We start from the raw sequence: 12,723 nt of genomic DNA, 5'->3' as shown, positions 1-12,723 counted from the left end.
CCCCAAAAAAACTTTTTAGACCTATACATGCTTCCTGTAAAACCCTATAATCTGTGAACCATATGTGATACAGACATCTTGATGTCATTTTACTCCTTCTAGTCACAGTGTGCTCTAAAATATGGAGTATGTCTTGATTCTGAAATAACATTTTTCACATTCACAAAAAAATATGAATATCTCAAAAGTACCCTTTCTGATTGTGTTAATTTTAAGACATATTGTTTGGATCAATATACTCTACAAGTACATCACATTTCCAGAGTGGGCTCTCTGCTAATTCTGAAGGTATGATTTGTTTTATGGGCACCACCAACACAGTAAATCTGAAAATGGATTCAAAGGGAACTACCTCTGCTGGTCATTTGCTGAATGTGCAATCCTAAAGGAGGGTTGTGAATACAATGACCAGGGTTGGGGAGTAATGGATTACATGTAATACATTTGGTTGTTGTAATAATAATCACAGTAGTTGTTGAGGGTGCAACAAGTCAGCACCTCAGGAGTAAATGTCAGTTGGCTTTTCATAGCCGATCATTGAGAGTATCTCTTTTTTTTTTTTTTTTTTTTACCTTTATTTAACCAGGCAAGTCAGTTAAGAACAAATTCTTATTTTCAATGACGGCCTGGGAACAGTGGGTTAACTGCCTGTTCAGGGGCAGAACGACAGATTTGTACCTTGTCAGCTCGGGGGTTTGAACTCGCAACCTTCCGGTTACTAGTCCAACGCTCTAACCACTAGGCTACCCTGCCGCTCCTGCTGTCTCTAGAGAGATGAAAACAGCAGGTCTGGGATGACATTGATGCAGCAGCATGGCTAGGTGGACTGGGGACAGCAAGGAGTCATCATGCCAGGTAGTCCTGAGGCATGGTCCTAGGGCTCAGGTCCTCCGAGAGAGAGAGAGAAAGAGAGAATTAGAGAGAGCATGCTTAAATTCACACAGGACACCGGGTAAGACAGGAGAAATACTCCAGATATAACAGACTGAGCCTAGCCCCCCGACCCATAAACTACTGCAGCATAAATACTGGAGGCTGAGACAGGAGGGGTGAGGAGACACTGTGGCCCCATCCGATGATACCCCCGGACAGGGCCAAACAGGCAGGATATTAATTATTAAGATCATTGGCCTCATTACTTTTCCTGGTCTTTGGATTTAATGAGAACTTAATGAGAAACTCTGGAGCAGATAGTGGTTTGATTCAGCTGCGTAGAAGTGAAGGTATCCAGGGCTTTTTCCCCAAAAATGTGCTTTGCAGGCCACCAAAATCAACGGTCATTACAATGGTATTTCATCTGGCATAAGTTGCTGGTTAAGATATAATGTTCTAGAACTTTTTCAATGGGTAAGTTTGTGTTGAACTAAAGTGACCAAGTTGGCCTTGTCCTTGACCCAAATACATTGCTCAGGTCCATGATGACATACAGTGCATTCGGAAAGTATTCAGAATCTTGATCATGGAGAATAAGAGCACCTCTTCCCAGCTGCCCACTGCACTGAGGCTAGGAAACACTGTCACCACCGATAAATCCACTATAATTGATCATTTCAATAAGCATTTTTCTACGGCTGGCCATACTTTCCACCTGGATACCCCTACCCCGATCAACAGCCGTCCACCCACCAACAGCAACTCGCTCAAGCCTCCACCATTTCTCCTTCACCCAAATCCAGATAGCTGATGTTCTGAAAGAGCAGCAAAATCCGAACCCCTACAAATCAGCCGGGCTAGACAATCTGGACCCTCTCTTTCTAAAATTATCTGCCGAAATTGTTGCAATCCCTATTACTAGCCTTGTTAACTTATCTTTCGTATCGTCTGAGATTCCCATAGAAAGCTGCCGCGGTCATCCCCCTCTTCAAAGGGAGAGACACTCGAGACCCAAACTGCTACAGACCTATATCTATCCTACCCTGCCTTTCTAAGGTCTTCGAAAGCCAAGTTAACAAACAGATTACCGACCATTTCGAATCTCACCGTACCTTCTCCGCTATGCAATCTGGTTTCCGAGCTGGTCAGGTGCACCTCAGCCACGCTCAAGGTCCTAAACGATATCATAACTGCCATTGATAAGAGACAATACTGTGCAGCCGTATTCATCGACCTGGCTAAGGCTTTCGAATCTGTCAATCACAACATTCTTATCGGCAGACTCAACAGCCTTGGTTTCTCAAATGATTGCTTCGTCTGGTTCACCAACTATGGGGATGCCACAGGGTTCAATTCTCGGGTTGACTCTCTTCTCTGAATACATCAATGATGTCCCTCTTGCTGCTGGTGATTCTTTGATCAACCTCTACACAGACAACACCATTCTGTATACCTCTGGCCCTTCTTTGGACACTGTGTTAACTAACCTCCAGACGAGCTTCAATGCCATACAACTCTCCTTCCATGGCCTTAAATGCAAGTAAAACTAAATGCATGCTCTTCAACCGATTGCTGCCTGCACCCGCCCGCATGTCCAGCATCACTACTCTGGATGGTTCTGACTTAGAATATGTGGACAACTACAAATACTTAGGTGTCTGGTTAGACTGTAAACTCTCCTTCCAGACTCACATTAAACATCTCCAATCCAAAATGAAATCTAGAATCAGCTTCCTATTTCACAATAAAGCATCCTTCACTCATGCTTCCAAACATACCCTCGTAAAACTGACAATCCTAACGATCCTTGACTTTGGCGATGTCATTTACAAAATAGCCTCCAACACTGTACTCAACGAATTGGATGCAGTCTATCACAGTGCCATCCATTTTGTCACCAAAGCCCCATATACTACCCACCACTGCGACCTGTAGGCTCTCGTTGGTTGGCCCTTGCTTCATACTCGTCGCCAAACCCACTGGCTCCAGGTCATCTACAAGTCTCTGCTAGCTAAAGCTCCGCCTTGTCTCAGCTCACTGGTCACCATAGCATAGCATCACCCACCCGTAGCACGCGCTCCAGCAGGTATATCTCACTGGTCACCCCCAAAGCCAATTCTTCCTTTGGCCGCCTCTACTTCCAGTTCTCTGCTGCCAATGACTGGAACGAACTGCAAAAATCACTGAAGCTGGAGACTCACATCTTACTCACTAGCTTTAAGCACCAGCTGTCAGAGCAGCTCACAGATCACTGCACCTGTACATAGCCCATCTGTAAATAGCCCATCTGTAAATAGCCCATCCAACTACCTCATCCCCATACTGTATTTATTTATCTTGTTCTTTTGCACCCCAGTATCTCTACTTGCACATTCATCTTCTGCACATTCTACCATTCCAGTGTTTAATTGCTATATTGTAATTACTTCGCCACCATGGCCTATTTATTGCCTCACCTCCCTTATCCTTCCTCATTTGCACATGCTGTATATAGACTTTTTATTTTCTACTGTATGATTGTATGTTTGTTTATTCCATGTGTAACTCTGTGTTGTTGTATGTGTCGAATTGCTTTGCTTTATCTTGGCCAGGCCGCAGTTGCAAATGAGAACTTGTTCTCAACTAGCCTACCTGGTTAAATAAAGGTGAAATAAAAATAAAATAGGCAAGATGCAGTAGATGGTATAGAATACAGTGTATACAGATGAGAATGTAGGATATGTAGACATTATTAAAGTGTAGTTATATAAAGTGACGAGTGATACCTTTTTATTCAATCGATTTATTAAAGTGGCAAGAGATTTGAGTCTATGTTGGCAGCAACCACTCTGTTCGTGATGGCTGTTTTTCAGTCTCTCGGCCCCAGCTTTGATGCACCTGTACTGAGCTCGCCTTCTGGATGATAGCGAGTTGAACAGGCAGTGGCTCGGGTGGTTGTTGTCCTTGATGATCTTTATGGCCTTCCTGTGACATCGGGTGGTGTAGGTGTCCTGGAGGGCAGGTAGTTTGCCCCCGGTGATGCGTTGTGCAGACCTCACTACCCTCTGAAGAGCCTTACGGTTGTGGGCGGAGCAGTTGCCGTACCAGGCGGTGATACAGCCCGACAGGATGCTCTCGATTGTGCATCTGTAGAAGTTTGTGAGTGCTTTTGGTGACAAGCCAAATTTCTTTGAGTTTGGAGGGTGCTATGGTGTTGAATTCTGAGCTGTAGTCAATGAACAGCATTCTTACATAGGTATTCCTCTTGTCCAGATGGGATAGGGCAGTGTGACAGTGATTGCGTCGTCTGTGGACCTATTGGGGTGGTAAGCAAATTGGAGTGGGTCTAGGGTATCCGGTACGGTAGGGTGGAGGTGCTATGATCCTTGACTAGTCTCTCAAAGCACTTCATGATGGCAGAAGTGAGTAGTACAGGGCGATAGTCATTTAGTTCAGTTACCTTAGCTTTCTTGGGAACAGGAAAAATGGTGGCCATCTTGAAGCATGTGGGCACAGCAGACAGATAGGGATTGATTGAATATGTCTTTAAATACACCAGCCAGCTCTGCGCATCCTCTGAGGACGCGGCTAGGGATTTTGTAATCCGTGATTGACTGTAGACCCTGCCACATACATTGTAGAATAATAGTGAAGACATCAAAACAATGGAATCATGTAGTAACCAAAAAAAGTGTTCAACAAATCTAAATATATTTGAGATTCTTCAAAGTAACCACCCTTTGCCTTGATGACAGCCTTGCACACACTAGGCATTCTTTCAACCAGCTTCATGAGGTAGTCACCTGGTATGCATTTTAATTAACAGGTGAGCCTCATTAGAAGTTAATTTGTGGAATTTCTTTCCTTTTTTAATGTATTTGAGCCAACCAGTTGTGTTGTGACAAGGTAGGGGTAGTATACAGATAATAGCCCTATTTGCTAAAAGACCAAGTCCATATTATGGCAAGAGCAGCTCAAATAAGCAAAGAGAAACTACAGTCCATCATTAATTTAAGACATGAAGGTCAGTCAATCCAGAACATTTCAATTAAAGTTTGATGAAACTGGCTCTCTTGAGGACCGCCACAAGAAAGGAAGACAGAGTTACCTCTGTTACTTCTGCTGCAGAGTTACCTCTGCTGCAGAGGGTAAGTTCATTAGAGTTACCAGCCTCAGACATAGCAGCCCAAATAAATTCTTCACAGAGTTCAAGTAACCGACACATCTCCACATTACTGTTCATAGGAGACTGCGTGAATCAAGCCTTCAATTGCTGCAAAGAAACCACTACTAAAGGACACCAATAAGAAGAACAGACTTGCTTGGCCCAAGAAACACGAGCAATGATCATTTGACCGGTGGAAATCTGTCCTTTGGTCTGATGATATTGATATTTTTTGTTCCACCCGCCGTGTCTTTGTGAGACGCCGAGTAGGTGAACGGATGATCTCCGCATGTGATGGTGTGGGGGGTGCTTAACCAGTATGTCTACCACAGCATTCTGCAGCGATACGCCATTCCATCTGGTTTGCCCTTAGTCCCACTATCATTTGTTTTTGAACAGGACAATGACCCAACACACCTTCAGGCTGTGTAAGGGCTATTTGCCCAAGAAGGAGAGTGATGCAGTACTGCATCAGATGACCTGGCCTTCATAATCACCCAACCTCAACCCATTTGAGATGGTTTGGGATGAGTTGGACCGCAGAGTGAAGGAAAAGCAACCAACAAGTGCTCAGCATATGTGGGAACTCCATCAAGGCTGTTGGAAAAGCATTCCTCATGAAGCTGGTTGAGAGAATGACAAGAGTGTTCAAAGCTGTCATTAAGTCAAAGGGTGGCTACTTTGAAGAATCTCAAATATAAAATATATTTTGATTTGTTTAATACTTGTTTGATTACTACATGATTCCATATGTGTTATTTCATAGTTTAAGTATTCACTATTATTCTGCAATGTAGGAAATAGTAAAAATAAAGAAAAACACTTGAATGAGTAGGTGTGTTCAAACGTTTCACTGGAAAATGTTAATTATTATGTATGAATATGAGTGTGATGTAATAGTTTATGGATCCAGAGCCATATATCTCTAGGGCTTTGGTTGGGTGAATTGCATTAACATAAGCATACGCAACAGTCAAATCAGGTGGGGTAATTTTTGCCCACATAATTATTTTATTCAAATTGGCACAATACACAAGACTGAAGTACTAGACACGACTGAGTTACTCAATTTCCTGCTAGGTGGTCTTGAATTTCCCAAAGGTCATTGACCACCAGATTGCAGTATCAGATGTTGATGTGACAATCACTTCACATGCAGAATAAAACTTTGTTTCAATATTATTCTGTTCGGTACAATAGCTTCAAATTTGGTATTTTATTAGCTAGCCTGCTAGCCACAGCCAGCTGGCTGTCTAGAGCACATCGGACTGTTAGCTTAAGAGGCCCATAGGACAAATTCTTTGGCCACTATACCTATTGGATATACCTATACCTTTGACCACCTATTGGCCTGGTTTACCACACGGAGCCCTGCTGATCCATCTGCCGATGTAACAGCACGAGGGGGCTACAACAGACTTTTTCCGTCGCAACGTCCATCAAAGGCCCTTCTGCTAGCTTGCTAGCCCCGGCCCGCTAGCTGCCTGAAGCCACTCACTGGACTCCTATGATCACTCGGCTATGCATGCCTCTCCCTAACGTCAATATGCCTTGTCCATTGCTGTTTTGGTTAGTAATTATTGCCTTATTTCACTGTAGAGCCTCTAGCCCTGCTCAATACGCCTTAGCTAACCCTTTAGTTCCACCTTCCACACATCACCTGGTTTAAATCATATTTCTAGAGACAATATCTCTTTCATCGTCGCTCTATGCACAGGTTTACCCCCACTGTATTCACATCCTACCATACCTTTTGTCTGTACATTATGCCTCGAATCTATTCTACCGTGCCCAGATATCTGCTCCTTTTACTCTCTGTTCTGAACGTACTAGACGACCAGGTATTTTAGCCTTTAGCCGTACCCTTATCCTACTCCCCCTCTGTTCCTCTGGTGATGTGGAGATTAATCCAGGCCCTGCAGTGCCGAGCTCCACTCCCATTCCCCAGGTGCTCCCATTTGTTGACTTCTGTAAACGTAAAAGCCTTGGTTTCATGCATGTTACATTAGAAGCCTCTTCCCTACGTTTGTTTTATTCACTGCCCTAGCACACTCTGCCAACCCGGATGTCCTAGCCGTGTCTGAACCCTGGCTTAGGAAGACCACCAAAACCCCTGAAATTTCCATCCCTAACTATAACATTTTCAGACTAGATAGAACTACCAAAGGGGGCGGAGTTGCAATCTACTGCAGGGATAGCCTGCAGAGTTCTGTCTTACTATCCAGGTCTGTGCCCAAACAATTTGAGCTTCTACTTTTAAAAATCCACCTCTCCAGAAACAAATGTCTTACCGTTGCGCTTGATATAGACCACCTTCTGCCCCCAGCTGTGCCCTGGACACCATATGCGAATTGATTTACCCCCATCTATCTTCAGAGCTCGTGCTGTTAGGTGACCTAAACTGGGACGTGCTTAACACCCCGGCCATCCTACAATCTAAGCTTGATGCTCTCAATCTCACACAAATGATCAATGAACCCACCCAGTACAACCCCAAATCCGTAAACACAGGCACCTCCATAGATATCATCCTAACCAACCTGCCCTCCAAATACACCTCTGCTGTCTTCAACCAGGATCTCTGCGATCACTGCCTAATTGCCTGCGTCCGTAATGGGTCTGCGGTCAAGCAACCACCCCTCATCATTGTCAAACGCTCCCTAAAACACTTCAGCGAGCAGGTCTTTCTAATCGACCTGGCCTGTGTATCCTGGAAGGATATTGACCTCATTCCGTCAGTAGAGGATGCCTGGTTATTCTTTCAAAGTGCTTTCCTCACCATCTTAAATAAGCAAGCCCCATTCAAAAAATGTAGAACCAGGAACAAATATAGTCCTTGGTTCACTCCAGGCCTTACTGCCCTTAACCAGCACAAAAACATCCTGTGGCGTACTGCATTAGCATCGAATAGTCCCCGCGATATGCAACCTTTCAGGGGAGTTGGGTACCAATATACACAGACAGTTAGGAAAGCAAAGGCTAGCTTTTTCAAACAAAAATTCACATCCTTTAGCACTAACTCCAAAACGTTCTGGGACACTGAAGTCCATGGAGAATAAGAGCACCTCCTCCCAGCTGCCCACTGCACTGAGGCTAGGAAACACTGTCACCACCGATTTAAATCCACTATAATTGTGAATTTCAATAAGCATTTTTCTACGGCTGGCCTTGCTTTCCACCTGGCTACAACTACCCCGGTCAACAGCCCTGCACTCCTCACTGCAACTTGCCCAAGCCTCCCCATTTCTCCTTCACCCAAATCCAGATAGCTGATGTTCTGAAAGAGCTGCAAAATCTGGACCCCTGCAAATCAGCAGACAATCTGGACCCTCTCTTCCTAAAATGAACCGCTGAAATTGTTGCAACCCCTATTACTAGCTTGAACAACCTCTCTTTCGTATCGTCTGAGATCCCCAAAGATTGGAAAGCTGCCGCGGTCATCCCCCTCTTAAAAGGGGGAGACACTCTAGACCCAAATTGCTGCAGACGTATATCTATCCTACCCTGCCTTTCTAAGGTCTTCCAAAGCCAAGTTAACAAACAGATCACCGACCATTTCGAATCCCACCGTATCTTCTCCACTATGCAATCTGGTTTCCGAGCTGGTCATGGGTGCACCTCAGCCATGCTCAAGGTCCTAAATAATGTCATAACTGCCATCGATAAGAGACAATACTGTGCAGCCGTATTCATCGACCTGGCTAAGGCTTTCGACTCTGTCAATCACCACATTCTTATCGACAGACTCAACAGCCTTGGTTTCTCAAATGATTGCCTCGCCTGGCACACCAACTACTTCTCTGATAGAGTTCAGTGTGTCAAATCGGAGGGCCTGTTGTCCGGATCTCTGGCAGTCCAAAGATTCAATTCTCTGTATACATCAATGATGTTGCTCTTGCTGCTGGTGATTCTCTGATCCACCTCTACGCAGACGACACCATTCTGTATACCTCTGGCCCTTCCTTGTACACTGTGTTAACTAACTTCCAGATGAGCTTCAATGCCATGCAACTCTCCTTCCATGGCCTTAAATGCAAGCAAAACTAAATACATGCTCTTCAACCGATCGATGCACACACCTACCCAGCCGTCCGGCATGACAACTCTGGACGGTTCTGACTTAGAATATGTGGACAACTACAAATACGTAGGTATAAGCATCTCCAATCCAAAATTAAATCTAGAATCGGCTTCCCATTTCGCAACAAAGCATCCTTCACTCATGCTGCCAAACATACTTCACTCATGCAGTAAAACTGACCATCCTACCGATCCTTGACTTTGGCGATGTCATTTACAAAATAGCCTCCAACACTGTACTCAACAAATTGGATGCAGTCTATCACAGTGTCATCCATTTTGAAACCAAAGCCCCATATACTACCCACCACTGCGACCTGTAGGCTCTCGTTGGCTGGCCCTCGCTTCATATCCATCGCCAAACCCACTGGCTCCAGGTCATCTATAAGTCTTTACTAGGTAAAGCCCCACATTATCTCAGCTCACTGGTCACCATAGCAGCACCCACCCGCAGCACGTGCTCCAGCAGGAATATTTCACTGGTCACCCCCAAAGCCAATTCTTCCTTCGGCTGCCTTTCCTTCCAGTTCTCTGCTGCCAATGACTGGAAAGAACTGCAAAAATCACTAAAGCTGGAGACTCATATCTCCCTCACTAGGTTTAAGCACCAGCTCACAGATCATTGCACCTGTACATATCCAATCTGTAAATAGCCCATCCAACTACCTCATCACCATATTATTTATTTTGCTCCTTTGCACCCCAGTACCGCTACTTGCACACTCATCTTCTGCACATCGATCACCCCAGTGTTTAATTTGCCATACTGTAATAATTTCGCCACTATGGCCTATTTATTGCCTCACCCCACCTCATTTGCACACACTGTATAAACTTTCTCTATTGTATTATTGACTGGATGTTTGTCTATTCCAAGTGTAACTCTGTGTTGTTGTTTGTGTCACACAGCTTTGCTTTATCTTGGCCAGGTCGCAGTTGTAAATGAGAACTTGTTCTCATCTGGCATACCTGGATAAATAAAGGTAAAATAAAAAAATATAATACTGTACGCTTTCTTGAATTTGTTCTGGATTTGGGGACTGTGATAAGACCCCTGGTGGCATGTCTGGTGGGGTAAGTGTGTGTCAGAGCTGTGTGTAAGTTGCCTATTCAAACCATTTTGGGTTTTTCAACACATTAATGTTTCTTATAAAAATAAATTGAGAAACTCATTAGAAAAAGATGATAAAAGCACAGAGTTTTTTCTATGGTTTCATAGAATGATAGTTTCTAAGTAATCAAAGCCAGGCAAAACCTTCTATTTGTGTAGAAGGGTTTGTGCTTTTTATGGGCAGCAGGTGAGTTAATATATTTAGATCACATTTCTGGTGTACATTGGTAAAATGTTTTGTTTATTAGGGTGGTTTCTATTTTTGAAGTTACATCTAGTCAGCATGCACCTCTAGTCAAATTCACTTTTGCGAAGTAATTTGCATAGACTGAATGGCCTGTCAGGTATGCTCTGGGAAAACCCAGCCTGGTCTCATGAGATCAGGTTGAGAAACCAGACTACCCCATTCAGGTAAAAAGCTTTTGTGTCAGCAGCATTCATGTTGCACTGTACTGTCTCTGTACATATAGTAAAAGCATCTGCATCATATATTTACTAAACAAATGCATGGTTGGCTTCGTGCGGTGTCTGTTTTCAGAACTAGAACAGCACAGAACTGATAAAACAGAACTGCGCTAGGCTATGTAATAGCTATGTTAACGAAATGCAAAATAGAACACTTTGCATGATACACTACACTTACAGTGCATTCGGAAAGTATTCTTCCAGTCAAATGGACAATACTGGAAAGTGCGTAAACCATAGTGCTTCAGCATGGACATTTGGTTAAGGGACTTCATGGACGTATTGACTATGGAACGAGTGGCATCGAGCCTCCAGAGCTATGAAAATAGCCTAGAGGGTATTTGAGACGTTATAAGAACTTAGGTGAATGGCATTGAATGGTACTTGGGAGCAGAGACCAGAAGCCCTCCAATTACCAGTTCAGTTCTCACTTTTATTGACTGGCCCTGGGCTTGAACCTTCTGGCTACTGATCCGCCTCTCTAATCTCCATGTTAGTCATACTCAACAGGCGGACCATGGAACGGCTCTGGACTCCGAACGGGGAACCTAAGGAAGAAACCTAGAGAGGAACCAGGCTCTGAGGGGAGCCCAGTCCTCTTCTGGCTTTGCCAGGTGGAGATTATATGAGTACATGGCCGTTGAGGCCAGATCATTCTTTTAAGATGTTCAAAGATTCATAGATGACTAGCAGGGTCAAATAATAATCACAGTGGTGCAACAGGTCTGCACCTCAGGAGTAAATGTCACTTGACTTTTCATAACTGAGCATTCGGAGGTCAAGACAGCAGGTGCGGTGGAGAGGGAGAGAGAGGGTCGAACAGCAGGTCCTGGACAAGGTAGCAGGTCAGGGTTCTATAGCCGCAGGCAAAACAGCAGAAACTGGATCAGCAGCACGACCAGGTGGACTGTGGACAGCCAGGAGTCATCAGGGCAGATAGTCCTGAGGCAAGGTCCTAGGGCTCAGTCCTCTGGGAGAGGAGAGACTTGAGAAATATACACTGCTCAAAAAAATAAAGGGAACACTAAAATAACACATCCTAGATCTGAATGAATTAAATATTCTTATTAAATACTTTTTTCTTTACATAGTTGAATGTGCTGACAACAAAATCACACAAAAATTATCAATGGAAATCAAATTTATCAACCCACGGAGGTCTGGATTTGGAGTCACACTCAAAATTAAAGTGGAAAACCACACTACAGGCTGTTCCAACTTTGATGTGATGTCCTTAAAACAAGTCAAAATGAGGCTCAGTAGTGTGTGTGGCCTCCACGTGCCTGTATGACCTCCCTACAATGCCTGGGCATGCTCCTGATGAGGTGGCGGATGGTCTCCTGAGGGATCTCCTCCCTGACCTGGACTAAAGCATCCGCCAACTCCTGGACAGTCTGTGGTGCAACGTGGCGTTGGTGGATGTCCCCTGAGGCAGCAGGGTAGCCTAGTGGTTAGAGCGTTGGACTAGTAACCGGAAGGTTGCAAGTTCAAACCCCCGAGCTAACAAGGTACAAATCTGTCGTTCTGCCCCTGAACAGGCAGTTAACCCACTGTTCCTAGGCCGCATTGAAAATAAGAATTTGTTCTTAACTGACTTGCCTAGTTAAATAAAGGTAAAAAAAATAAAAAATAATAATAAATGTGCTCAATTGGATTCAGGTCTGGGGAATGGGCGGGCCAGTCCATAGCATCAATGCTTTCCTCTTGCAGGAACTGCTGACACACTCCAGCCACATGAGGTCTAGCATTAGAGGGAACCCAGGGCCAACCGCACCAGCATATGGTCTCACAAGGGGTCTGAGGGTCTCATCTCGGTACCTAATGGCAGTCAGGCTACCTCTGGCGGCCTCCCAAAGAAATGCCACCCCAAACCGGTCATACTGGAGGATGTTGCAGGCAGCAGAACGTTCTCCACGGCGTCTCCAGACTGTCACGTCTGTCACATGTGCTCAGTGTGAACCTGCTTTCATCTGTGAAGAGCACAGGGCACCAGTGGCGAATTTGCCAATCTTGGTGTTCTCTGGCAAATTAAAAACGTCCTGCACGGTGT

Source organism: Oncorhynchus clarkii, chromosome 18, assembly GCF_045791955.1.
Source record: "Oncorhynchus clarkii lewisi isolate Uvic-CL-2024 chromosome 18, UVic_Ocla_1.0, whole genome shotgun sequence".
NCBI lineage: Eukaryota > Metazoa > Chordata > Actinopteri > Salmoniformes > Salmonidae > Oncorhynchus > Oncorhynchus clarkii.
Note: the sequence above shows the minus strand (reverse complement) of the source record.